Genomic DNA, 27,584 nt, shown 5'->3' with positions numbered 1-27,584 from the left:
ATGTATCTACTGTCAAATTTTTCACCACAAGATTTATTATTAGATTCATTAAAAGACAGAAAAGTGATCCCCGATGCAGATCCACCAACCGCTAAAGATGTCAATCTTTTGTATCAATTTTTCGATAGAAGGTATGTCCTGATGCAGTCATATTTGGTGGTGTTATTGAATGTTTATGCTGATCTACATTGTATGAAATGGTTTGTTCGTTACATTGTGCAGTAATAAGGTCGTGGTTTTGACTGGAGCTGGGATAAGCACAGAATGTTGTATTCCCGATTATAGAAGGTATTCATGATTGTTATGTTTTCCGTTCTGCGTTCTGTAGATGTGACAGTTTAGATCAATTTATTTGTAACTGAATCAATTTAGGTTACATTATATCTCTCAACGGGGGCAGAAGGTTACATAGCAAGTACTATCTTAATAGAGAATGGGTCAAATGAGTTGAAAGACACCCAACGTATATATTCGGTCCATAAAAACCACCTAAATCACTTTAATCAAAAAATATTACTAGTTTATTATCAAAGTCATATATTTTGGATATGATATCCTGGTTATTTACATGAAAATTTGGACATAAAGTCTTTCAGGTCAACGCAACCTCACACGTACGCGTACCTAAGTTACCCACCATTTACCTACCCTGCCCATTTTACCACCTAATAGTGTGGTTTCATAAAGGGAGTAAGGGGCATATCCTGTTTAGTAGTTGTCACCTGCTGATAATCTGCATGTCTAATTATATATTCCGTAATCATATTTGATGAGCTAGTTATTCACTTATTTGTACTAAAGTTTGGACAAAAAAGTGTTCCAGGGTAGTGCAACCTTGTACATACTTGATCAGCAACCCACCAACTACCTAACCTTCCCATTTTAACCACCTGATATTCTGGTTTATAAAGGGACATATTCTGTTTAGTGGTTATTACCTGCTGGTAATCTGTTTGTGTTTACTCATTATATGTATCCCTGTTAGTAACATCATTCATCTTTACTGTCTAATATCATAATTGGTGCAAAAGCCCGGATGGAGCTTACAGTACTGGTTTCAAGCCAATCACTCATCAGGTAAATTCAATACATTACATTCAGTTGATACTATCTGCATTTTTCTATTTGAGGAATCCTGATTTGTACTTCTTTTTTATATTTTTTATGGGTGTAGCAATTTAGTTGTTCAAGCCGTGCACAAAGGCAGTAGGGATAGGAGTTATGCAGGATGGAGAAAATTTATCGAAGCTAACCCTAGTCCACCTCATACTGCATTAGCTTCTTTATAAAAAGCCAACCGTATTAGCTTTATGAATGCACAAAACTTTGACAGGACATCCTTTTCTTCCATTTGTACGCCCATTTTTTTGATAAAACGTGTGTCCTCACAGCATCTTGAAGGGGGAGCGTCTCTAAAATCGAGTCAATTAAATTCGTTTGCAAGCAACTGATTCTATCCACTTCACACCTCTCAGTATTGTTATTATGATAGACATTACAAGTATTAAGTATACATGTTGACTGCAGTGGGCGGCACCAATCGAAGGTCTGGGTTGTGATGTTATGGATTTTACTTAATGGGCACATGCTCTGCACATGATGCAAAAAATTACTCCCTCTAAATATTCGGTCAAGACTACTACGTGCTTTTCTGAATGTAAATGTGCACATGCATACTTAAAACAACTTCTTAAAACCCACGACCCACGTGCATGAATCTAAATCAACTGCTAACAATTTTGGAGTACTTGCAATAATTTTTTATCCTTCTTGGACTTTCAATTGGGCCGCACAAGCTTTTGGGCCTAACCAGACTCGGGTTCAAGATTACCCAACAATTACTTCTATTGCTATTTTGATCCAACACTTTATTCTTAATCTTGGGCGTTCCTCACTTTAGCTTGTGATCTTCTCCAATTAGTATTAATTCGGAAGATCTATATCATATGACGACAATTCAGACAAGAGTTTTAGAATGACGATGTCTGCTTTCCGACTTGTCAGGTACAAACGTTCATGCAAATTCATTTGACGCGAACTGATGATACGCATAATGATCCGTCTCAAAATAGGCAAGCATCTCGGCAAAAATCACACCCGGCACTACGAGTCCCGGGTTTCCAACTCCTTTTCTCGTCATCCGTCTGACGTCTTCCCGGATACTCCTCCATGACGGACAAATGGCAAGGCTAAGAACCTGGATGACAAACACGTAACCGACACCTTACAACCGGTCAAGATAATCGTAACTAGGCATCGCAAGACCAGTCATCATAATTGTGACAGTCAAGAAACACTTAGAACGTGTCTAGGCGAAACCTACCCGACTGGACTGAGAACATCGTAATGCTATAACCGGAACCAACTCACCGACACCATCGTCTCGGTCCACTAAACTGACATAAGGACAGTCCCGGGACAAGCACGTTGTCCCGAAACAAGAGTGCGTCACCACGGAGTAGGCACCTCGTCCCGGAATGACCACTTGATCACGGAACAAGCACGCGGGCAAGTCGCGTGACACGTCAGCCCGCAAATTTAGGGAAGTTCGTTAGAATATGTTATTCCCCACGAAAGGGACAGGTGCCACGTCAGCCCTCGGGATTGACAAAGTTTGTTACAACCATGAAAGGGACATGTGCCACGTCACCCCTCAAAATGAGACTGAATTCTTAAACCCGATGTAACTCAATTCTAGTAACTAGTATTAATACATGGAATCCGTTTTTACTACCACTAATTGACTAATTGGCTTAAGAGACATCGTTGCAGGCATAAAAGCGAGATTAGGAAAACATCGGCAAGGATGGGTGGATGAACTCCAACATGTACTATGGGCACATCGGACAACGCCGAAAGATAGTACGAACGAAACACCCTTCAGTCTGGTATAAGGAACCGAGGCGGTCATACCGGCTGAAGTGCTAGTTCCAACTGATCGAATCACAGAATTCGATGAACAGCAAAACGACGACGCATTGTGAGAAAATTTGGATGCCCTGGAAGAGCGGCGAACAATAGCGTACATCCGGCAAGCTGCAAAGAAACAACAAATCGCAAACCACTATGACAAAAAAGTCAAACCATTGGACTTTCAATTAAACGATTTGGTATTACGCAGCAACGAAGCCAGCCGACAGCAAGATGTCGGCAAGTTAGGCCCCAGATGGGAAGGACCCTACAGGGTTGTCGGGATAACTGAGTATGGTGCATACCACCTGGAAACACCGGATGGAGTTCCGATACAACGCCCTTGGCACGCCTTTTATTTAAAGAAATATCATGTGTAGCTTATCTGCACCCGTGAGGACTGATCACCCACTCGGACGGCAGAAACACTTATGTATTCAAGTAATTTCTATGTATAAGTCATCAATAAAGCTTCACTTTATATACTTATTGTAACGACCCTGGAATTTCCAACATTTATTTATTAATAATTACTATTATTAATACGCGTGTTTAAACGAATGTACGTTATTACATTTACATGTTGCCATGATTGCCCGTACTTGACTTTTAAGGGCCCGAAACGTCTTTGTGACACCCGGAACTTTCACGAATAATATTTTTAGATATTATTTACATTCATGATTAAATTTATTAATCATTTTAATTAATTAAGGCTATTAGTTAGTTACTTGGGCTTTAATTGGTTTAACTTGTGATTTATTTGAACTTGGGCTTTGTTAGTATAATGGACTCATGTTAGTGGACTTCCAAGCCCACCCTACATTGTTAATGGACCCTTTAGCCAACTCTTTCAAAGTGTAAGTATTACTTGAACCTTAACTAGTTAGTTTGGAAGACATGAAGAATCTAGTTGCACACCTTCCCCATGCATGACCATTCATTAACCACCTTTATGAACTTTACATGCTAATAACCATTAAACTTAGCCTTCCCCCTTCCTTTTCTGCTGCAGAATGCCGAAGCCAAGACTCCCTTTAGGGGTGTTTTTGTGTTCATTATTCATTACTAGTTAACTTGTATTCACTTCACAATTCAAACACACATTCATCTCTCATTTTCTCTCAACCATTCTCTCTCACTTTTCTCTACTTCCTTGTAAGTTTTATGAACTAATCCTCTTCCTTTTCTCTTGAATAAAACCAAATTCAAGAACACATTCATCATCATCTTTTGTTCATTATTTGTTGTTTGATACTTACTAATTGTTGTTTACTTACTTACTTGTTATTCTTTATTAACTTTCAAGAATCTAACTTTCTAGTTTTAATTCTTCTTTTATCTTGAACCTTCAAGAACATACAAGACATAAACTCTCTAGTTTATGATCTTCACTTAATACTTGTTCTAAGTTTATAAAGTTCATGGATGAAAGACATACTTGTAGTTCTTGAAGTAAACTTAAAGTTTACTTTCTAAAGATCAAACTTTGGTTTGAATCTTTAAAGTATGAACAACCATGAACCTTTTCTTGTTTATTTAAGTTTACTTCTTCAATTTATGCACTTTAATTTCATGTAGTTAGTTTATATGGTCAAGTACTACAAGTTAGTCTTGATCTCATATCTCTTGAACAAATTAAGTTAACCTTGGAAGTTCAAGAACACACAAATAAGTTTTCTTTAAACATAACTTTGGATCTAGACTTTTGAGTCTTGGATCTTCAAGATCAAACTAAGAACAATGTTCTACTACTTATGATCTTGATTAGTTAGTTTACTTTCAAGTTTGTAACTTATTATTAGTCTTATAGTTCATGTATGTGTTAGATCTAAGACTTTGATGTAACTTTAGTTCATCAAACTTCATACAACTCTTAAGTGAGTTGTGCTTCATGTCTTAGACTTGCACTAGGGTTATGATGGTCAAGACTTGGTTAAGATGATGTAGGTACATCAATGAGTTGTACACTTGAAGCTATATGCAACAAGGATGAGAACCATGATGAACATCAAGCACCAAGACCACCGGAACCCTTTTAAACTCACTGTTCTGTCCAAAACCTACTGACCTGATGCTTTTGGAACAGACCAGTAGACCTGGGCTGTTCTAACCTTTATTTTTAGATATAACTTTTCGAGTAGATAACTTTTCATATAGGACTCGTCTTAATCCGAGTTACGGTTTAGGATTTATGGCCCTCCGATCGTTACTATGTCCTTTAACGTTGTGCAGAAATTTCTGACCTACTCGCACTTAGACCGTCGCCACGGTCAAACCAAGACAAGTTTGCTTCTGTAAATTTTACCACACTTAAGGGACTCATAGACGGAGCCATGGCCACTGGTCTCACCTTAATTCAGTACGGGTAGAGGCCGTGGTGACTGACTGAAGTCAGACTTTGTTTTAAACTACTTTCATAAACGAAACCTACTTTATGCCTTTTGTTTAATGATGAATGATGATGACCCTTAAGACCTTAATTACATACTTTTAAACCTATTAAGACGATTTACTGACTTAGTACTATTTGACTTAGGTTGAGGACTTCGGACCATTTACTTGCACACCTTTCCCGACTACTACTTTACCGCTACATATCATTGTGAGTTATAGCATTCCCTTTTTACTTTAACTTATTTTGGGAACTGAGAATACATGCGGATTTTATGTTTTACATACTAGGCACGAGTACTTAAACTTATATATGTGTGGGTTATATAACGGCAGAAATATTCCCTTTAGCTCGGTAACGTTTAGTCATTGGTTTTTGAACCGGTGAACGCGAATCTTAGATATGGATCCATAGGGTTTGACATCCCCACTCGGGCTAGTCGCGCTAGCATTTAACGAGTGTTTAATACTTCGTAGACATACGCACTTGCCAAGTGTACTTTCAGGGGGTATAAACGTTAAGTTAGTTACCAAGTGCCCACGGTTAACATATACTTTATCATACTGTTTTGAAACGCTCTTTGTAGCACTGAAATCTCGTGGCCTATCTTACATACTGTTATACTTAAACTATAGCTCACCAACCTTTGTGTTGACGTTTTTAAGCATGTATTTCTCAGGTGCTTGAGGTTGCTTCCGCTGTGTACTAGTCGTGCTGTAGAACCCGCTGCTTAGAGTTGTCCACGCATGAACTACTTTACTTTGCATTCAAATATTCGTACTTTTGAACTATGACTTGTAACGACCATTGTGGTCACGTACACTTATTATTTGCTTCTACTTAGTGAAGCATGCTTTTGAAATGTAAAACATTGGATGTCGGTTATGACATCACTTTTTTATCGCGAATGCAATTTCTTTAATTACAGCATATAGTACTTAACCTTGTAATGATCCTGTTGTTGATGGTCCGTACACGACGGTTTTGTACGGGGCATCACATTTGGTATCAGAGCATTGGTTGTAGGGAATTAGGTTGCATTAGTGAGTCTAAGACCGACCTGAGTAGGATTCACTAATAGGACTAATCTACAACTTGCTAGTTTACTTGTTTCCGCTGAGCTTACTACATGCTAATGCTTACTGTTACTGCTATATGCCGTATGCCGTTTCATCTTCTTCCATTTCATCTTGCTTTCGATTGCATGCTAGTTTCGTACAATTACTGATATTGCCATGCTACTTATTGTTATACATGATTTAAACTGTTGGCCTATTATTTGCTTGCATTATGACATACTGACATGGAAAATTTATTTTTCCTTGTTCAGAAGTCGGATGTTCCACCTGCTGGCATTTCGGGCAGTACAGACTCAGACCCCGTCGCCCTACCTACTGCTACACCTGCTGCTACTACTACCGATACACCGGCCCCGACACCCACTAGTGATCGCGGCGCTTCCACTTCCGGAGATGGTACTAGTGCACCTGCCCCAGTTTCTGCTCCCGGACCCTCGAGGTCACAGCCCCGCATTGGTGGTATTGAGATCCCCGCAGAGTTCGGGGAAGGGCCTTTTCGTAACCACATGCGCACGCCTTGCCGACGCACTCCCGACGGACGTTTAGTCGTGATTCCGCCAGGCAGACACAGACAGATGTTGGCCGCCTTCGGCCGCTTCGGATTACCAGCTCAGCCACCAGTGTCACCACCACATGATTCGGATGACTCATCATCCGCCGATTCTTCATCATCAGACGACTCCAGCGATGATGAGGATCCTGCTGATAGACCTATTCAGGCACCCTCCACCCCGCCGAAGAAGCGGTACCGTTCCAACGGCACCGTCATTCCAGGGGTGAATGGAGGTCGTGCTTTTACTGACGCATTTGGCCATCGTCGTAGGGTTACTGCTCGTAAACGAGTTGTGCCATACCCTGCCGACCCACAGATACGTAAGGTTCCCCATTACGTATTGACTATTCCTGGAACCGTACCACCTAGATTTAGATACGGACCACTTACATCTAGAGACGTACCGTCTACATCCGGAGCCGAACCATCTACATCCGCACTACCGGCACCACCGGCACCACCCGTCCCACCTGCACCGCCTGCCCCACCAGCTTCCTCTAACGAGGAACTGATGAGGGAGGTTGAGACTCTCCGAGCTAGAGGAGCAGTTGGCTCGAGGAGCAGTTCACCCGCCTTCACCGTAGGACCTTGTATTTAGATTTTATGATGTAATCTAGATATAGTTTCATGTATTTCATATGTATTGTACGAACTTATTCAGATGTATGAAACTTATTATTATTAATGAATGGAACTTTGCGTTATTTAATTCTTGCACGATGTTCTATTTACATTGCTGTACGATGATTCTGTGGTATTTGTACCTAGATGTATTATTTAATAACATGTGATGTTTTGATTCCATGTTGGTCACTATATACTGTACTATTACTACTTGCATACTGGATTTTGACTTGAGTCAAAATTTTTGTTTAGAATATCATGGCTAACGGAAGATCCACACCTACCGCCGCCCAGATTGAGGACATGATCAACGAACGGGTCGCTGCAGCCCTAGCAGAAAGAAATCTCGAAGCTCCACCGCCACCACCACCGGTTATTCCACCCGTTCGAAATGGGTGTACATACAAGGAATTCCAGAGCTGCAAACCGCATAACTTTAGCGGCACCGAGGGACCAGTTGGTCTCACCAGATGGTTCGAAAAACTTGAATCAGTATTCCGAGTTAGCAACTGTTCGGAGGAGAATAAGACCAAGTTTGCATCTTGCACGCTATCAGACGGCGCGCTAACGTGGTGGAACACGTTAGCTCAAGCGAAAGGTATCGATGAGGCGTATGCTACGCCATGGGAGGAATTCAAGGCGGCTATGATTGATGAGTATTGTCCGAGAACCGAAATTCAGAAGATGGAAATTGAATTCATGCAATTGAAGGCCGTAGGGAACGACCTTAACAGTTACAATCGTAGGTTTTTGGAGTTAGCATTAATGTGTCCGACCATGGTCACCCCCGAATTCAAGCGCATGGAGAAATACTTCTCGGGACTCCCTAAGTCCATCAAAGGAAATGTCACCTCATCCAAACCACCGACTGTTCCCGAAGCAATGCGCATGGCGCATACTCTCCTGAATCAAATCATCCTTGACGAGCTGGAGAAGGCTAAGTTTGAAGCCGGTAGTAGTGAAAAGAGGAAATGGGACAACAACCATAACAACCACAACAACCACAACAACAGGGGTAGAAACTATGATCAAAACCCGGCGAAGCGACATGAAGGGTTCAGGCAAAACAACAACAACCCCAACCCCAACAACAACAACTCCAACCCGAACTACAAGGGCACGCTACCACAATGCAAGAGGTGCTACAAGCACCACACCGGGTATTGTAATGCTGTTTGTGAGAAGTGCAAGAAGAGCGGGCACATCGGTAGAGACTGCAAGACTACCACGATGACAGGGAGGCCGAACACCAATGGGCCGAAGAAGTGCTACGAATATGGACAGACGGGCCATTTCAGAAACGCATGCCCCAACACACGAAAGGATGGCGGACCACCGCGTGCTAGAGCTTTTAATGTTAATGTAAGGGATGCACGCGATAACCCCGACTTGGTGACAGGTATATTCACAATCAACAATCTTTTAGCTTCTGTCTTGTTTAATACTGGTGCGGATAGAAGTTATGTATGTAGACATTTTTGCGATAAGATTAATTGGTCATTAGTTCCGTTAAAAGAGAGTATGCTTGTCGAGGTCGCCAATGGAAAACTTGAAAAGCTTGACCATATTAGTCGTGGAGCTATTATCAACATAGCTAGTGCAGATTTCGAAATTGATTCGATACCCATCAAACTGGGAAGTTTTGACGTGATCGTTGGTATGGATTGGTTGAGCAAGATAAAGGCCGATGTTATCTGTGGAGATAAAGCACTTCGCATACCACAAGGAGATGGCAAACCACTGGTTATCTATGGAGAGAGATGTACCTCAAAGTTGAACCTCATTAGTTGCGTGAAAGCGCAAAAGATTATGAAGAAGGGACACTTTGCTATCCTAGCACATGTGAAAGCAGTAGAAACTGAGGTGAAGAGCGTGAACGACGTTCGAATTGTGAACAAATTTTCTGATGTCTTCCCAGAGGAATTGCCTGGATTACCACCGCCGAGAGCCGTAGAATTTCTGATTGATCTAGTGCCAGGAGCTGCACCTGTAGCTCGCGCACCTTATAGACTCGCACCTTCCGAGATGCAAGAATTACAGAGTCAACTACAAGAGCTGTTAGACCGTGGGTTTATCCAACCAAGTTTCTCGCCTTGGGGCGCACCTGTGTTGTTTGTGAAGAAGAAGGATGGATCCTTCCGTATGTGTATTGACTACCGTGAACTCAACAAACTGACTATCAAGAATTGGTTTCCTCTTCCACGAATTGACGATCTCTTTGATCAACTACAAGGATCGAGTGTCTACTCAAAGATCGATTTGCGATCCGGCTATCACCAGTTGAGGGTGAAGGAAAGTGACGTGATGAAGACTGCATTCAGAACCCGTTATGGTCAATATGACTTCCTCGTGATGCCATTCGGTTTGACAAATGCACCTGCCGTGTTCATGGACCTCATGAATCGTGTCTGCAAGCCTTACTTGGACAAGTTTGTTATCGTCTTCATAGATGATATCCTCATCTACTCTAAGAGCGAAGAAGAACATGAGCAACACCTCCGACTAGTACTTGAACTCTTGAGACAAGAACAACTTTATGCTAAATTCTCCAAGTGTGAATTTTGGTTGAAGGAAGTACAGTTTCTGGGTCATGTTGTGAGCGACCAGGGTATCAAAGTTGATCCCGCCAAGATTGAAGCCATCAGCAAGTGGGAGACCCCCACTACTCCGACGCATATTCGCCAATTCCTAGGTCTCGCCGGTTATTACCGAAGATTCATCGAAGGATTTTCTCTGATTTCGCGTCCTTTGACCGTGCTGACTCACAAGGGCAAGAAGTTCATTTGGGAACCCGCACACGAATCAGCATTCCAAACTTTGAAGAAGAAGTTAACCTCCGCACCTATCCTATCGCTTCCCGAAGGCAGTGACGATTTCGTTGTTTATTGTGATGCATCGAAGAGTGGTTTTGGTTGTGTACTGATGCAACGATCAAAGGTTATTGCCTATGCCTCCCGCCAATTGAAGATTCACGAGCGGAACTACACTACACATGATCTTGAACTTGGAGCCGTTGTCTTTGCGCTCAAATTGTGGAGACATTATTTGTATGGAACTAAGAGCACTATATTCACCGATCATAAGAGTCTCCAGCACATCTTCGATCAGAAGCAACTGAATATGAGACAGCGTCGATGGATCGAGACGCTCAACGACTACGATTGTGAACTCCGTTATCACCCTGGAAAGGCCAATGTTGTAGCTGACGCTTTAATCCGAAAGGAGAGGACGGCACCTCTTCGTGTTAGGGCTCTGAACATCACCATTCATTCGAACCTCAACAACCAGATCAGAGTAGCCCAAGTTGAGGCTCTCAAGGAGGAGAACATATCTCACGAACATTTGAACATACTTGTCTCTCGATCCGAGGTTAGGGAGTCTGGACTCCGATGTTATGCCGGAAGGATTTGGGTACCTTATTATGGAGATCTACGGAACCTGATACTTGATGAAGCACACAAATCGAGATATTCGATTCATCCTGGAGCGGGAAAAATGTACCACGACCTTAAAGAACAGTATTGGTGGCCGAATCTTAAGAAGGACGTTGCAACTTATGTTGGGAAGTGTTTGACTTGTTCGAAAGTTAAGGCCGAACATCAGAGACCTTCTGGGTTACTTCAACAGCCGGAAATCCCACAATAGAAGTGGGAAAGGATCACAATGGATTTCATTACTAAGCTGCCGAAGACGGTGGGCGGATGCGATACTATTTGGGTTATTGTTGACCGCCTTACCAAATCTGCACACTTCCTAGCGATGAAGGAAACTGATACAATGGAAAGACTTGCTCAGCTGTACATCAAGGAGGTTGTATCTCGTCATGGTGTCCCTTTATCGATCAACTCCGATCGCGATCCCCGTTTTGATTCTAGATTTTGGCGTTCCTTTCAAGAAGCCATGGGAACTCGTCTTGACATGAGTACTGCTTATCATCCTCAGACTGACGGGCAAAGTGAACGAACGATTCAGACCTTGGAGGACATACTGCGTGCATGTGTCATTGATTTTGGAAAGGCCTGGGAAAGGCATTTGCCACTCGCCGAATTCTCGTACAACAACAGTTATCACTCTAGCATTAATGTTGCACCTTTTGAAGCATTGTATGGCCGTAAGTGCCGATCTCCTATTTGTTGGGCCGAAGTAGGCGAAAAGCAAATCACCGGACCCGAGGTAGTCCACGAAACCACGGAGAAGATTGCTCAGATTCAAGCTAGACTTAAGACTGCCCGTGATCGTCAAAAGAGTTATGCCGATCTTAAACGTAAAGACTTTGAATTCAACGTTGGTGATCATGTAATGTTGAAGGTTGCACCTTGGAAAGGTGTGATCCGCTTTGGAAAACGTGGAAAGTTGAACCCACGATACATTGGTCCTTTTGAAATCTTGGAACGTGTTGGACCCATTGCATACCGTTTGGATCTACCAGCACAATTGAGCTCAGTTCATCCTACCTTCCATGTGTCAAACTTGAAGAAGTGTCTTGCTGCACCAGAACTTATCATACCATTGGAAGAACTTACAATTGATGACAAACTCCACTTTGTAGAGGAACCTGTTGAAATTATGGATCGTGAGATCAAAACTTTGAAACACAACAAGATTCCGATCGTCCGAGTACGATGGAATGCCAAACGAGGACCTGAGTTTACTTGGGAGCGAGAGGATCAAATGATGCGGAAGTATCCTCACCTTTTCCCGACTCCTCCATCTACCTCAGCTTAAATTTCGGGACGAAATTTTCTTTAACAGGTGGGTAATGTAACGACCCTGGAATTTCCTGAAGGTATTTCGTATGCCCGAGAGACATATTAAATTAATGTGGCTAATATGTTTTGATCCAAGTCGGGTCATACCCAATAACAAGCTTACCGACACCTTATTCGTATTTGATTTTAACGATTGGATCATTGATTAAATACGCAACACTTGAACTTTAAGAAAAATGGTTTTCTGAAATATTACTTGATGTGTACATATATATATAAATTATGGAATAATTTATATAATATGGAATTAATTATTTATAGGTTAAATAATTAATTTATTTATGTTACATTTTATATAAATGGGTTTTATATAATAAAATGTATATGTATAAATAAAATGGAAGGTTTTATAAAATAGTTTATAAAATTTAATTTTATAAAACTTATTTAAAAGCCTACAAGTAAGTGGCATTGGAGCATGCACTTTGACTTGCCATGTGTATGGTTACTTCAAGTATCAAGAGGCATAAGTACCAATACTTGTAGTAGACCAAAATACACATGCATACACATCAAAATAGCACAAAAAAACTGCAAAAATCTGCTCTCTTTGAGCTGTAAAAACTGTGGGGTTTCAAGGGGGTAGAGGGGTTCTTAATTTGATTTTTGCAAGCCATATTCAAGTGTTAACAAACCCTAACCAAAGCACAAGGTGTTGGTGATAAGCTTGGGGTATAACAACTTGAGGTTTCATACATTTAGAGCTCCATTCATCCTCATCTTCTTCATCATATTGTTGTAACCCTCAACTAGCTTGAGGAGGTAAATTACTAAACCCACTTGTTGTATGTAAGCATATTATTTCAAGACTTGATATATTTATGGAATTTGTCTTTTAAAATGGTTGATATATAACATGATACTTGCATGCTTCCGCTCACTTTATCTTCATAAAATGGGTTTATGAACTTGTTAAAATGTAGAACGTGTTTCTCAAAAAGTTTGTCAAATTCCATCAATGGTATCTAGAGCCAAGGTCTTTGAAATATGCTTCTTGTTTATGACTTTTAAATCCACTAATCTTACAATCTAGTAACATGCATGAAACTAGAATGTAAAAATTTTTGGATTTTGGGTTGGTTCTTATTTTGGCCGAATTATAGGGAGTTCCAAAGTGGGTTTGGAACTTATTTTTTGGTCAAATTTTGTTGTTTAATGTGGTTCACAATCAAGCCTAGACCTTGTGTTTGAATGGTTGTATGTTGTGGTTGATTTATTCATTCTTATGGTTTGTAATATTAATCATTCATTTGGTTTGTAATAATTTGTAATATTCATTCATTTGTAATTTATTTTATATTTGGTATGTAAAATAGATTAGGTTGTAATTTCATTTTCTAGAAAAAAAAAATGTATTAGGATATATTTTTTGTAAAGAGAATGAAGAATGAAGATGATGAAGATGAACACAAGTTGGAAGCATTTGGATGCAAGATTAAGTGGGAGATTATAAATCTCCTACTTTGTCATAACCCATAGAAGGTGACATTTGTTTTGGCTAAACAAATGTCTACCAAATTGGCTTGATTGTGAACTTGGTTGTTTTGCATGTTTATTGTGTTTGTATGTTTGGTTCCTACAATTTATCACACATTTACAACTTGCAAAATGACATTATAATTGGTTATAATTAAAACAACAAAAGGACACTAATAAATGGTTATTAAGGACATAAATAACAATGCATATAAAATGGTTTATATCAAAGTAATTGGCTTTACTAATATGACATTAAAATAGGTTTTTCATAAAACACTACACACCAAATGCATGTTGGTGTATAGCATTTTGTTTTCTAAAACTAGAATGTAGAAAACATAAAATCCCTTTAACTAAAACAAGGTAAACAAGTTAAACGCCATCCTTTTGTGGAAACACTTAGACATATTAGGAATCTCTTGATGGGATAAAGGTCACCTAACCGTCATGAGTGAACTAATATGAATAAGGTACACTTCGCATACATGTGGGATAAAGGTCACCTAACCACTTGTATGTTAAGTCTACATGTTTACACAAGTAGGACGACTTGATTTGGGAATCATGAACTTAGGGTCACCGAAGCATGAGGAACAAATAGGCGTTGATGGGAATAATATGCCATGCAAAAGGATTGCATGATCCCATAACTTAGAAGTTACAAAAGGATTGCAATTGTCATTATGACTACCTAGCTAAATCAAATGACGGGATAAAGGTCACCTAACCGAAATTTGATTTACCGTTGGATTCTAATATTTAATAAAACAAATTAAAAGGGTATTGTTTATTAAATTTAAAATCGATACTTAAAAGGACTTTGTTGAATTTCGTAGATGGCCGCTAATAACAATAACAACAACATGCAAAACGCACCACTTAACATGAACAACCTATCGTTACGGTCTCTCCTCGAGAAAGACAAACTCAATCATACCAACTTTATGGATTGGTTCCGCAATCTTCGGATTGTCCTCAAACAAGAGAATAAAGCGTATGTACTTGAGGACCCCATTCCCGATCAACCGGATGAGAATGATATGGAGGCAATGGCCTCTTACAATAAGTATTGCCACGACTCCCTTCAAGTCTCATGCTTAATGCTTGGGACTATGATACCCGAACTCCAAAAGGATTTCGAGCATCATAGTGCATACGACATGATAACGCAATTGAAGGAGATGTTCCTCCAACAAGCGCGTGTCGAGCGTTTCGAAACGGTTCGGGCGCTACATGCTTGTCGTATGGACGATACCCAATCGGTTTCATCTTATGTACTTAAGATGAAAAGCCTTATTGATCGTGCTAACCGCCTTAACCTAAACATATCTAATGAGTTAGCCACCGATCTTATCCTTAACTCCCTATCAAAAAGGTTTGATCAATTTGTAATTAATTACAATATGAATGGGATGGATAAGAGCATAGGTGAGCTTCACGGTATGCTTAGAACGGCGGAAACTAGCATGGGCAAAAGGGCTTTACCCGTGTTAGCAATCGATCAAGGTGGGTCAAAAGGTAACACCTCTAAGCCAAAGGTGGCCAAGAGAAAAGGACCCGCCCATCAAGGCAAAGGGAAAGGGAAGATGGTTACCCCAACCATCAACAAGGCTAAGAAGCAAAAGGTAGCCGAGAAGGCAAACCCCAAAGAAGACCCATGTTTCAGTTGCGGTGAGATGGGTCATTGGAAACGAAACTGTCCGGTCTATCTTAAGGAGTTGAAGGACAAGAGGGATGCAGGGCAAACCTCAGGTAATATATATATGGTATATATAGAGCTTAGTATTACTTCTTCTAATACATGGGTATTAGACACGGGATGTGGAACTCATATTTGCAATTCTTTGCAGGGGTTCAAAAGAAGTGATCATAAGGCGGGAACATCAAGTCTCTGTATGGGCAATGGTGCAAAGGTGCATGTTAAAGCTCAAGGAGATTTTATTTTGAAGCTTCCAAGCGGATGGGAACTTATTTTAGAAAATGTTTTGTATGCTCCGGATTTGTGTAGAAACATTATTTCTATTTCTCGCTTAAAACAATGTGGTTACGTTGTTAATTTTATTGATGATGATATTCATGTTTCTAAAGACAATGTATTCTATTTCAAGGCTTCGCCTTCAAATGGAATTTATGAATTGGTTCATGATGACGCATCATCGAGCTCTATATACCATACAAGCACCAAGAAACTCAAAAGGGATTTGAGTGATTCCTATTTATGGCATTGTCGCCTTGGACATATAAACAAGAACCGAATGCATACACTTCAAAAGAATGGACTTTTGAAATCAAATGAACTAGACTCATTTGATGTATGTGAATCTTGTTTACAAGGCAAAATGACAAAAGCACCTTTCCAAGGGACCTATGAAAGGGCTAAAGACTTATTGGGATTAATACATTCGGATGTATGTGGACCCTTTAAGCCCATAACTAGGAATGGTGAAAGATACTTCGTTACTTTCATTGATGACTTCAGTCGTTTCGGATATGTCTACTTGTTAAGACACAAGGACGAAACATTTGAAGCATTCAAAGAATATCAAAACAAAGTACAAAATCAACTCAATAGGACAATTAAGGTACTTCGTACCGATAGAGGAGGTGAATACCTAAGCGATGCCTTCCAAGATCATCTTAGGAGTTGTGGAATTATCTCACAACTTACTCCACCCGGAACACCCCAACTTAATGGAGTTTCCGAAAGGAGGAACCGAACCCTAATGGATATGGTTCGATCTATGATGGCAAGAAGCTCGTTACCTCTATCATTTTGGGGTTATTGTCTAAGCTCCGCGGCTCGTATTTTAAATATGGCCCCAACCAAGAAAGTGGAACGAACTCCTCATGAGATGTGGTTTGGAAAACCTCCTTCTCTTTCATACTTGAAAGTATGGGGATGTGAAGCTTATCCTAAGCGTTACGTCCCTAATAAGTTGAATGCTCGATCCACGAAGTGTATCTTCATAGGATATCCCAAGGATGATATGGGATACTATTTCTATGATCCTTCCGAGCAGAATGTATTTGTTGCTCGGAAGGCTGAATTCCTTGAAACTAAGTTCCTAATGGAAGGTAATAGTGAAAGGAAGATAGATCTTGAAGAGGTTCAAGATCAAGTAGATGATACACAATTGGTTGACACTAGCACTCAACATGAAAATGTTGAGAATGATCAAATGGATGATCAAAGTATACAAGACGTTCGCAAATCTGGTAGGATTAGTAATCCTCTAGAGAGATATGGGTTTCTCATGGATGATTGCTATGTGGTTGATTTGGATGAACCAACTAACTACCAAGATGCTTTCTCAAGGATTGATAAAGATAAATGGCAGGAAGCCATGAACGCTGAGATGCAATCCATGTATGACAACCAAGTTTGGGAACTTGTTGCGCAACCTCCTGGCTCTAGGCTAGTTGATTGTAAATGGCTGTTCAAAATGAAAACAGACATACATGGGAACTTGAATACATATAAAGCTAGACTTGTAGCAAAAGGTTTCACTCAAACTCAAGGGGTTGACTATGATGAAACTTTTTCGCCTGTGGCGATGCTAAAGTCTATTAGGATATTACTTGCCATTGCTGCTCATTATGATTATGAAATATGGCAGATGGATGTCAAGACCGCTTTCCTAAACGGACATCTTGAGGAAGATGTCTATATGGTTCAGCCTGAGGGTTTTGTTGATCCGAAATATCCTAAAAAGGTATGCAAGTTAAAGAAGTCAATCTACGGATTGAAACAAGCATCTAGAATGTGGAATCATCGTTTTAATGAGGAGGCCAAGAAATTTGGCTTCATTAAAAATGGTGATGAAGCTTGTGTATACAAGAAAGCTAGTGGGAGCACTATCATGTTCCTTGTACTATATGTGGATGATATATTGTTATTTGAAAATGATATTCCGGCAATGCAAGGTGTTAAAACTTGGTTAAGCAAATGCTTCTCCATTAAGGATCTTGGAGAAGCACAATACGTTTTGGGGATTGGGATCTACAGGGATAGATCCAAGAAATTGATAGGTTTGAATCAAAGTGCATACATTGAAAAGATCTTGAAAAGGTTCAAGATGGAGAACTCTAAGAAAGGTTTGGTACCTATTCAAAGAGGAACGCTCCTTAGTTCATCTCAGTGTCCCACCACAAAAGATGAACAGGAAAGAATGAAGAAAGTCCCATATGCATCTGCTATTGGGTCAATCATGTATGCAATGATATGCACTAGACCGGATGTGTCATGCGCTCTTAGCCTGACAAGTAGATACCAGAATAACCCAGGAAACAGTCATTGGATTGCTGTTAAAAGTATATTGAAATACCTTAGGAGGACTAAGGATATGTTTCTGATATATGGGTCTGGTGAGGAGGAACTCGCTGTAAAAGGTTACGTGGACGCGAGTTTCCAAACTGATCGTGATGATTCTCGATCACAATCCGGTTATGTCTTCACATTAAATGGAGGTGCGGTCTCTTGGAAGAGTTCAAAACAGGATGTTGTTGCTCTATCCACTACAGAGTCGGAGTACATCGCCGCATCATTGGCAGCTCAGGAAGCTGCATGGATGAAGAAATTCATCGACGACTTAGGAGTAGTCCCTTCCATTCAGGACCCTCTTGAGATCTTTTGTGACAACGAGGGTGCGATTGCTCAAATCAAGGAACCTCGTGCTCATCAAAAGACCCGTCACATTGAGCGGAGATTCAACTACATAAGGGATGAAGTTGAAAAGGGAAAGATATGTATTCGCAAAGTTCACACAGATCTTAATATAGCGGATCCTCTCACGAAGCTCTTACATGGATCAAAATATGCTGGACATGTTTGTGCATTAGAGCTTCGATATTCTAGTGATTGGTTATGATCTGCTTTAAGTATTGTAACGGAACGAAGTAGTTCAAACTCATTTATACATTTATGGCATTAATTTATCTTGAGTTATGTTCCTATTTTTCATATTTTATCCATGAATAAGTAATTATTCTAAAATTCCGTAGTCGATCACATTCGTGGGAACAAGTGTGAGGTTTAGACTATTATGAACTTGGATTGGTATACATTCACGGGATGAATGTGGGGCAAGGTTGCAACCAAGGTTCATAGATATTTGTGGGACACAAATATTGGAAGACCCGCTCTCAAGACTTACTAAATAGAGCCTTTGTGGTCGATCACATGTAGTCTTGATTAAAGGCGAATATCATTGTATCCTCTGACCTGAGATACATATTGGGTTCGGATATTTACCAAGTATTGTGCCTTGATTCTTTCCTTCGCTAGTCTGAAATATGGTAGTTCATAAGGAAGAGCTCAGGTATAATGCAAGGTGTATATTTAGGACGTATGTAGTCAAGATGGAATTTGTCCCTCTTATTCGTTGAGAGTCAGATGTCTAAGGCCTGATAAAGTTAAATCTAAAAGAGAGTGATCACTCTGTATCTCTTGGAATTAACATGACATCTAGGACGAAAGGATGTAATGAAAAGATTCACCTATTCATATTCGAGATGTGAACTCGAAAGGGATGATGTTATTGAATGGCACAAAGTCATAACATATTGGGGGTGATGGACGGTCGTTAGGTGGTATCCATCACTTGCATTAATTTCTTATGTTTCTCGTGCAAGTGGGAGATTGAAGGTATTTCGTATGCCCGAGAGACATATTAAATTAATGTGGCTAATATGTTTTGATCCAAGTCGGGTCATACCCAATAACAAGCTTACCGACACCTTATTCGTATTTGATCTTAACGATTGGATCATTGATTAAATACGCAACACTTGAACTTTAAGAAAAATGGTTTTCTGAAATATTACTTGATGTGTACATATATATATAAATTATGGAATAATTTATATAATATGGAATTAATTATTTATAGGTTAAATAATTAATTTATTTATGTTACATTTTATATAAATGGGTTTTATATAATAAAATGTATAAGTATAAATAAAATGGAAGGTTTTATAAAATAGTTTATAAAATTTAATTTTATAAAACTTATTTAAAAGCCTACAAGTAAGTGGCATTGGAGCATGCACTTTGACTTGCCATGTGTATGGTTACTTCAAGTATCAAGAGGCATAAGTACCAATACTTGTAGTAGACCAAAATACACATGCATACACATCAAAATAGCACAAAATAACTGCAAAAATCTGCTCTCTTTGAGCTGTAAAAACCGTGCGGTTTCAAGGGGGTAGAGGGGTTCTTAATTTGATTTTTGCAAGCCATATTCAAGTGTTAACAAACCCTAACCAAAGTACAAGGTGTTGGTGATAAGCTTGGGGTATAACAACTTGAGGTTTCATACATTTGGAGCTCCATTCATCCTCATCTTCTTCATCATATTGTTGTAACCCTCAACTAGCTTCAGGAGGTAAATTACTAAACCCACTTGTTGTATGTAAGCATATTATTTCAAGACTTGATATATTTATGGAATTTGTCTTTTAAAATGGTTGATATATAACATGATACTTGCATGCTTCCGCTCACTTTATCTTCATAAAATGGGTTTATGAACTTGTTAAAATGTAGAACGTGTTTCTCAAAAAGTTTGTCAAATTCCATCATTTCCAACATTTATTTATTAATAATTACTATTATTAATACGCGTGTTTAAACGAATGTACGTTATTACATTTACATGTTGCCATGATTGCCAGTACTTGACTTTTAAGGGCCCGAAACGTCTTTGTGACACCCGGAACTTTCACGAATAATATTTTTAGATATTATTTACATTCATGATTAAATTTATTAATCATTTTAATTAACTAAGGCTATTAGTTAGTTACTTGGGCTTTAATTGGTTTAACTTGTGATTTATTTGAACTTGGGCTTTGTTAGTGTAATGGACTCATGTTAGTCGACTTCCAAGCCCACCCTACATTGTTAATGGACCCTTTAGCCCACTCTTTCAAAGTGTAAGTATTACTTGAACCTTAACTAGTTAGTTTGGAAGACATGAAGAATCTAGTTGCACACCTTCCCCATGCATGACCATTCATTAACCACCTTTATGAACTTTACATGCTAATAACCATTAAACTTAGCCTTCCCCCTTCCTTTTCTGCTGCAGAATGCCGAAGCCAAGACTCCCTTTAGGGGTGTTTTTGTGTTCATTATTCATTACTAGTTAACTTGTATTCACTTCACAATTCAAAGACACATTCATCTCTCATTTTCTCTCAACCATTCTCTCTCACTTTTCTCTACTTCCTTGTAAGTTTTATGAACTAATCCTCTTCCTTTTCTCTTGAATAAAACCGAATTCAAGAACACATTCATCATCATCTTTTGTTCATTATTTGTTGTTTGATACTTACTAATTGTTGTTTACTTACTTACTTGTTATTCTTTATTGACTTTCAAGAATCTAACTTTCTAGTTTTAATTCTTCTTTTATCTTGAACCTTCAAGAACATACAAGACAAAAACTCTCTAGTTTATGATCTTCACTTAATACTTGTTCTAAGTTTATAAAGTTCATGGTTGAAAGACATACTTGTAGTTCTTGAAGTAAACTTAAAGTTTACTTTCTAAAGATCAAACTTTGGTTTGAATCTTTAAAGTATGAACAACCATGAACCTTTTCTTGTTTATTTAAGTTTACTTCTTCAATTTATGCACTTTAATTTCATGTAGTTAGTTTATATGGTCAAGTACTACAAGTTAGTCTTGATCTCATATCTCTTGAACAAATTAAGTTAACCTTGGAAGTTCAAGAACACACAAATAAGTTTTCTTTAAATATAACTTTGGATCTAGACTTTTGAGTCTTGGATCTTCAAGATCAAACTAAGAACTATGTTCTACTACTTATGATCTTGATTAGTTAGTTTACTTTCAAGTTTGTAACTTATTATTAGTCTTATAGTTCATGTATGTGTTAGATCTAAGACTTTGATGTAACTTTGGTTCATCAAACTTCATACAACTCTTAAGTGAGTTGTGCTTCATGTCTTAGACTTGCACTAGGGTTATGATGGTCAAGACTTGGTTAAGATGATGTAGATACATCAATGAGTTGTACACTTGAAGCTATATGCAACAAGGATGAGAACCATGATGAACATCAAGCACCAAGACCACCGGAACCCTTTTAAACTCACTGTTCTGTACAAAACCTACTGACCTGATGCTTCTGGAACATACCAGTAGACCTGGGCTGTTCTAACCTTGATTTTTAGATATAACTTTTCGAGTAGATAACTTTTCATATAGGACTCGTCTTAATCCGAGTTACGGTTTAGGATTTATGGCCCTCCGATCGTTACTATGTCCTTTAACGTTGTGCAGAAATTTCTGACCTACTCGCACTTAGACCGTCGCCACGGTCAAACCAAGACGAGTTTGCTTCTGTAAATTTTACCACACTTAAGGGACTCATATACGGAGCCATGGCCACTGGTCTCACCTTAATTCAGTAAGGGTAGAGGCCGTGGTGACTGACTGAATTCAGACTTTGTTTTAAACTACTTTCATAAACTAAACCTACTTTACGCCTTTTGTTTAATGATGAATGATGATGACCCTTAAGACCTTAATTACATACTTTTAAACCTATTAAGATGATTTACGGACTTAGTACTATTTGACTTAGGTTGAGGACTTCAGACCATTTACTTGCACACCTTTCCCGACTACTACTTTACCGCTACATATCATTGTGAGTTATAGCATTCCCTTTTTACTTTAACTTATTTTGGGAACTGAGAATACATGCGGATTTTATGTTTTACATACTAGGCATGAGTACTTAAACTTATATATGTGTGGGTTATATAACGGCAGAAACATTCCCTTTAGCTCAGTAACGTTTAGTCATTGGTTTTTGAACCGGTGAACGCGAATCTTAGATATGGATCCATAGGGTTTGACATCCCCACTCGGGCTAGTCGCGCTAGCATTTAACGAGTGTTTAATACTTCATAGACATACGCACTTGCCAAGTGTACTTTCAGGGGGTATAAACGTTAAGTTAGTTACCAAGTGCCCACGGTTAACATATACTTTATCATACTGTTTTGAAACGCTCTTTGTAGCACTGAAATCTCGTGGCCTATCTTACATACTGTTATACTTAAACTATAGCTCACCAACCTTTGTGTTGACGTTTTTAAGCATGTATTTCTCAGGTGCTTGAGGTTGCTTCCGCTGTGTACTAGTCGTGCTGTAGAACCCGCTGCTTAGAGTTGTCCACGCATGAACTACTTAACTTTGCATTCAAACATTCGTACTTTTGAACTATGACTTGTAACGACCATTGTGGTCACGTACACTTATTATTTGCTTCTACTTAGTGAAGCATGCTTTTGAAATGTAAAATATTGGATGTCGGTTATGACATCACCTTTTTATCGTGAATGCAATTTCTTTAATTACAGCATATAGTACTTAACCTTGTAATGATCCTGTTGTTGATGGTCCGTACACGATGGTTTTGTACGGGGCATCACACTTATGCACTGTAGTGACTCTGAATATGACACAAGTAACACCAAATATCCTTTGGCATATTTCGGACATACCGCCAGAAGAAATGCTTTCTAGCTTTCATTGGTAGGAGGACACCCCTTGAAGAACCTTAACGGATAACAAGGACATCTGACCATATCATTGGTGGCCCTGTTTTACCGTATAAACAACTCGACCACACTCACGCGTAGTCTAGATATCTACGTTTTTGTCATGACAAACAAGTACAACTCAACGGAAAAGTAAACTAGTTTATAACACGGCATACAAAAAATTGTCTAAATTACATCAAATATACAAAAACCCAACCGAGTGCATATCTCTATGATTGGTAATTTACAATATCCTCAATGGATGAGTTCTCGTCCCTACAAATTCTATCTAGCTCCTCAAAACTAATCCGGCCGAGAGCTTCATGTGCCCGATGGCAGTCCTCCACACAGGTAGCACTCAAAAGAGTTTTCTTCTTCTGAGCCGCGCTGCCAGGTGGCAGAAAACACTACACCGCCTTCAAAACCTCAAAAGTAGTCAACTTATTAACGGCCTCAATAAAGGCACTAAATGGTTGACAAACAATAGACGACTTGAGAAGCCGGGCAAAAAGCACAGGAATACCATGCTGGAGACGGGTGAGTTCGCCTAGCGTGGCTGACACCTTCTCCGATAACTTTTTGTTGTCATCAGATAGCAAGGCAACTTTCTCCTGTTCTTGGGCAAGAGCAGCCCTCAACGACTCCTACGCTTCCCGGGAAACACGCAGTTCATTCTGAATAGGCTCCAACGCCTCCTTGGCCGACAACAACTCCCCTTCAAGACGGGCAATCGTCCCTGACAATTCCGCCACCCGACGGTTATCATTCTCAAACAGCACACAATGCTCGTGAATACGACGAGCATCAGCCTCGCTTCGATTCAGTTCATCTGTCGAAAGATGCTGAGAAAATACGGAGAATTGGGAACGCAAATGCTGTAAATGGGAAGCGGAAAGCGCGGCCAGCGCCTCTTTCAAAGCCGGAAAAGTGATAAAGTCAAGATACTCCTTATAATCCGGATAGTCTGAAGCTTCACAGCGGAACAGATCACGGAACGGCCCAATATTACAGTCGGGCAGCACGTAAACATTCTGCCCGACACTAGTCGTCAACCGAGGACGAGCATTCGAGATCTCTACCACGGGCTCTTTACCGGGACGATGCCCTTGAGCGCAAGATACAGTTAAATCAAAGAAAGAAAAAAAAAACAACGCATACCTTCGGCTGCCGGCTCAATCCGACGCCTGGTACGACGGATCAGTCCGCCCTCCAAAGAGCCACCATTCGAAGATTCCAAATATTCAGGAGGCGACATCCTGCGACGGCTGGAGGGTGCCGGTGTGGTCCCTTCGACCAGTTTATTGGTAAAGACCATGCCATCCAGGCTCGTCGCCCTCAGAACTTCTGACACGGTCAACTCTGCACAAAATATAAATTATCATCATATAAATCAAGGTAACCCTAAAAAGACGGGAAGAGTCAAACGGTAAGATACCTCTCCCACCTCTTCGGGCAACAGGAATTCTATCAGCATGAGTCCAATTGTTGCTAACATTAGCTATTACCAGCACCTGCTCCTCATAAGACCGTTGAGGAATCCTCAGGCCCCTCAATTGGTCTACCATCGATTCACCTAGCTCAGAAAGCTGCCTCGACGGTTGAACAGTCACGGACCTAAACAGATAGAACTGTTCGTTCTTTAACGGGAAGTCAATACATTTGGCAAAAACAAATGATTGCACCCAATTGTCTGCAATCGCTGGTGCCTCCTCAAGAAAATCAATTTCGTCGGTAAACGTATATCAACCTTTACGATAGGACGATAGCCGAAAAATGCTTCTAAAAATATTCAAGCTTAGGCTCATACCTAAACCATTGAAATACATCTCGAACAACACGGTCGCACGAACGCCATTCGGATGTAAACGAGCAACACTAAGGTTATAGAAATTTAAAACTTTCGTGAAAATGCGGGTGAAGGGGTACCTCAAATTTGAAACCTCGAACGGCCTCAAATAGATGGCACAATTTAAAGTACGTTGGTGTGATCTTGGAATGATCAACTCCAAACCTCGCAACTGAGGGCATATGTGGCAAATCCTATCGAGATACGCCTCGTCAACACTACTAGGTGCACGTAACACATCATGAAGAATGTTAGGTCTGGGCCCATACTGAAGAAAAAAGGACGAAAATGCAAACCACAGAAGACAAGAAAATCGCTTCTCTGTAATTTACAAAGCTAGTACTCTCGAAGGTGGGAAGAATAAAATGAAGAGAAACTCTCCTTTTTATAGGAAAAAGTCCCGCGTGGGACCAATCCAACTCAAAAAAGGTGCGTTGGAACACGAGAAGTACTATGATTAAGACAGCACGCAACGCGCATTTATTGCACATCAAATCACGTGAGAGGGTCACAATAATTTAAAGTTTGGCAACACAACTGTCCCAGCTGACCTTACCAAACTGGGGGGACTTGATGATACGCATAATGATCCGTCTCAAAATAGGCAAGCATCTGGGCAAAAATCACACCCGGCACTACGAGTCCCGGGTTGCCAACTCCTTTTCTCGTCATCCGTCTGACGTCTTCCCGGATACTCCTCCATGACGGACAAATGGCAAGGCTAAGAACCTGGATGACAAACACGTAATCGGCACCTTACAACTGATCAAGATAATCGTAACTAGGCATCGCAAGACCAGTCATCATAATCGTGACCGTCAAGAAACACTTAGAACGTGTCTAGGCGAAACCTACCCGGCTAGACCGAGAACATCGTAATGCTATAACCGGAACCAACTCACCGACACCATCATCTCGGTCTACTAAACTGACATAAAGACACTCCCGGGACAAGCACGTTGTCCCGAAACAAGAGTGCGTCACCACAGAGCAGGCACCTCATCCCGGAATGACCACTTGATCACGGAACAAGCACGCGGGCAAGTCGTGTGCCACGTCAGCCTACAAATTTAGGGAAGTTCGTTAGAATCTGTTATTCCCCACGAAAGGGACAGGTGCCACGTCACCCCTCGGGATTGAAAAAGTTTGTTACAACCATGAAAGGGACATGTGCCACGTCATCATTCCCTCCACAACATCTATAAATACACAAGTGAAATCATTCATTTAAAAAAGACACTGGATGCATAAACGTTACTCTGCCAAAATCAATTACGATAACGTCACTCCAGTCATTAGCTTAATTCTGATCGGTGCTCCGATCACCATCCGAGTTAACCCACATTAAGATATTAACTTATTCGATTCCGATCGAATAAGGTTAATCTACTTGATTGTTTTACGCCCTTGGAATCCAGATTCCAAATCAGGGTTCGCACAATAATTGGAGTTAAAACAATCAACTTACTCCTTTTCCCAAATTAAGCACTCAAACCCGAAATCTCATCACCCATTACGATTTTGGTTTGATCACGAACGTTACTATGTTTTGGTATTTTTATAATTTTTTTTTGTTTAATTGAGAAATGTACATGAATTGCACAGAGCAGCTCATGATGCTGGTGCTGCTACGAAAATTATAGATATTGGCAAAACACGAGTGGACGATTAACGCAAGACTAGGATCGGCCTGTTCTTAAAAGGATTAATTGGGGAGCTTTACAACAGTGCCTGCATGAGAATAACTATTATGGACGTTACAAATTAATAAGGGTGTATACGTTGACTGCAGTTGGCAGCAGCAATAGAAAGTCTGGGTTATGACAGCAGCAATTTAGATAAGATTTTTGGGATGAAGCAAAGACCCGATGGTGATATTGAAATCCATGAAATATTATGGGAAGGAGATTTCCACATACCGACATGCTCAAAATGTGACTGAATTCTTGAACCCGATGTAACTCAATTCTAGTAACTAGTATTAATACATGGAATCCGTTTTTACTACCACTAATTGACTAATTGGCTTAAGGTGTCTCTTTTTGAAGGTTGTGTTTTTTGGTGATAATGTACGTACCAAAAGATAGAGCGATTGTAGCTATGGAAGCTGCTGCAGGGTGTGATGCTTTCCTCGTTCTTGGTTCATCCGTTATGACAATGTCCGCTTTCCGACTTGTCGGGTACAAATGTGGTTGGAGCAATTATACAGAGCTGCTCATGATGCTGGTGCTGTTACAACAATTATAAATATTGGCAAAACTCGAGCTGATGATATTGAAGATTTTAAAACTAACGCGAGACTGGGAGAGATCCGTTGTGCCTGAAAACCATTTGAATGTAAGTT

At 40.0% G+C, this 27,584-nt stretch overlaps 1 pseudogene; it reads left to right on the top strand.

Annotated features, from left to right (window-relative positions):
- On the top strand, positions 1-27,564 carry LOC139875091 (NAD-dependent protein deacylase SRT2-like; annotated as a pseudogene).
- Positions 27,565-27,584: the final 20 nt, after the last annotated feature.

This window comes from Rutidosis leptorrhynchoides, chromosome 11, assembly GCF_046630445.1.
Source record: "Rutidosis leptorrhynchoides isolate AG116_Rl617_1_P2 chromosome 11, CSIRO_AGI_Rlap_v1, whole genome shotgun sequence".
Classification (NCBI taxonomy): domain Eukaryota; kingdom Viridiplantae; phylum Streptophyta; class Magnoliopsida; order Asterales; family Asteraceae; genus Rutidosis; species Rutidosis leptorrhynchoides.
The sequence above is the reverse complement of the archived record's forward strand: the minus strand, read 5'-3'. Positions and strand labels throughout refer to the sequence as shown.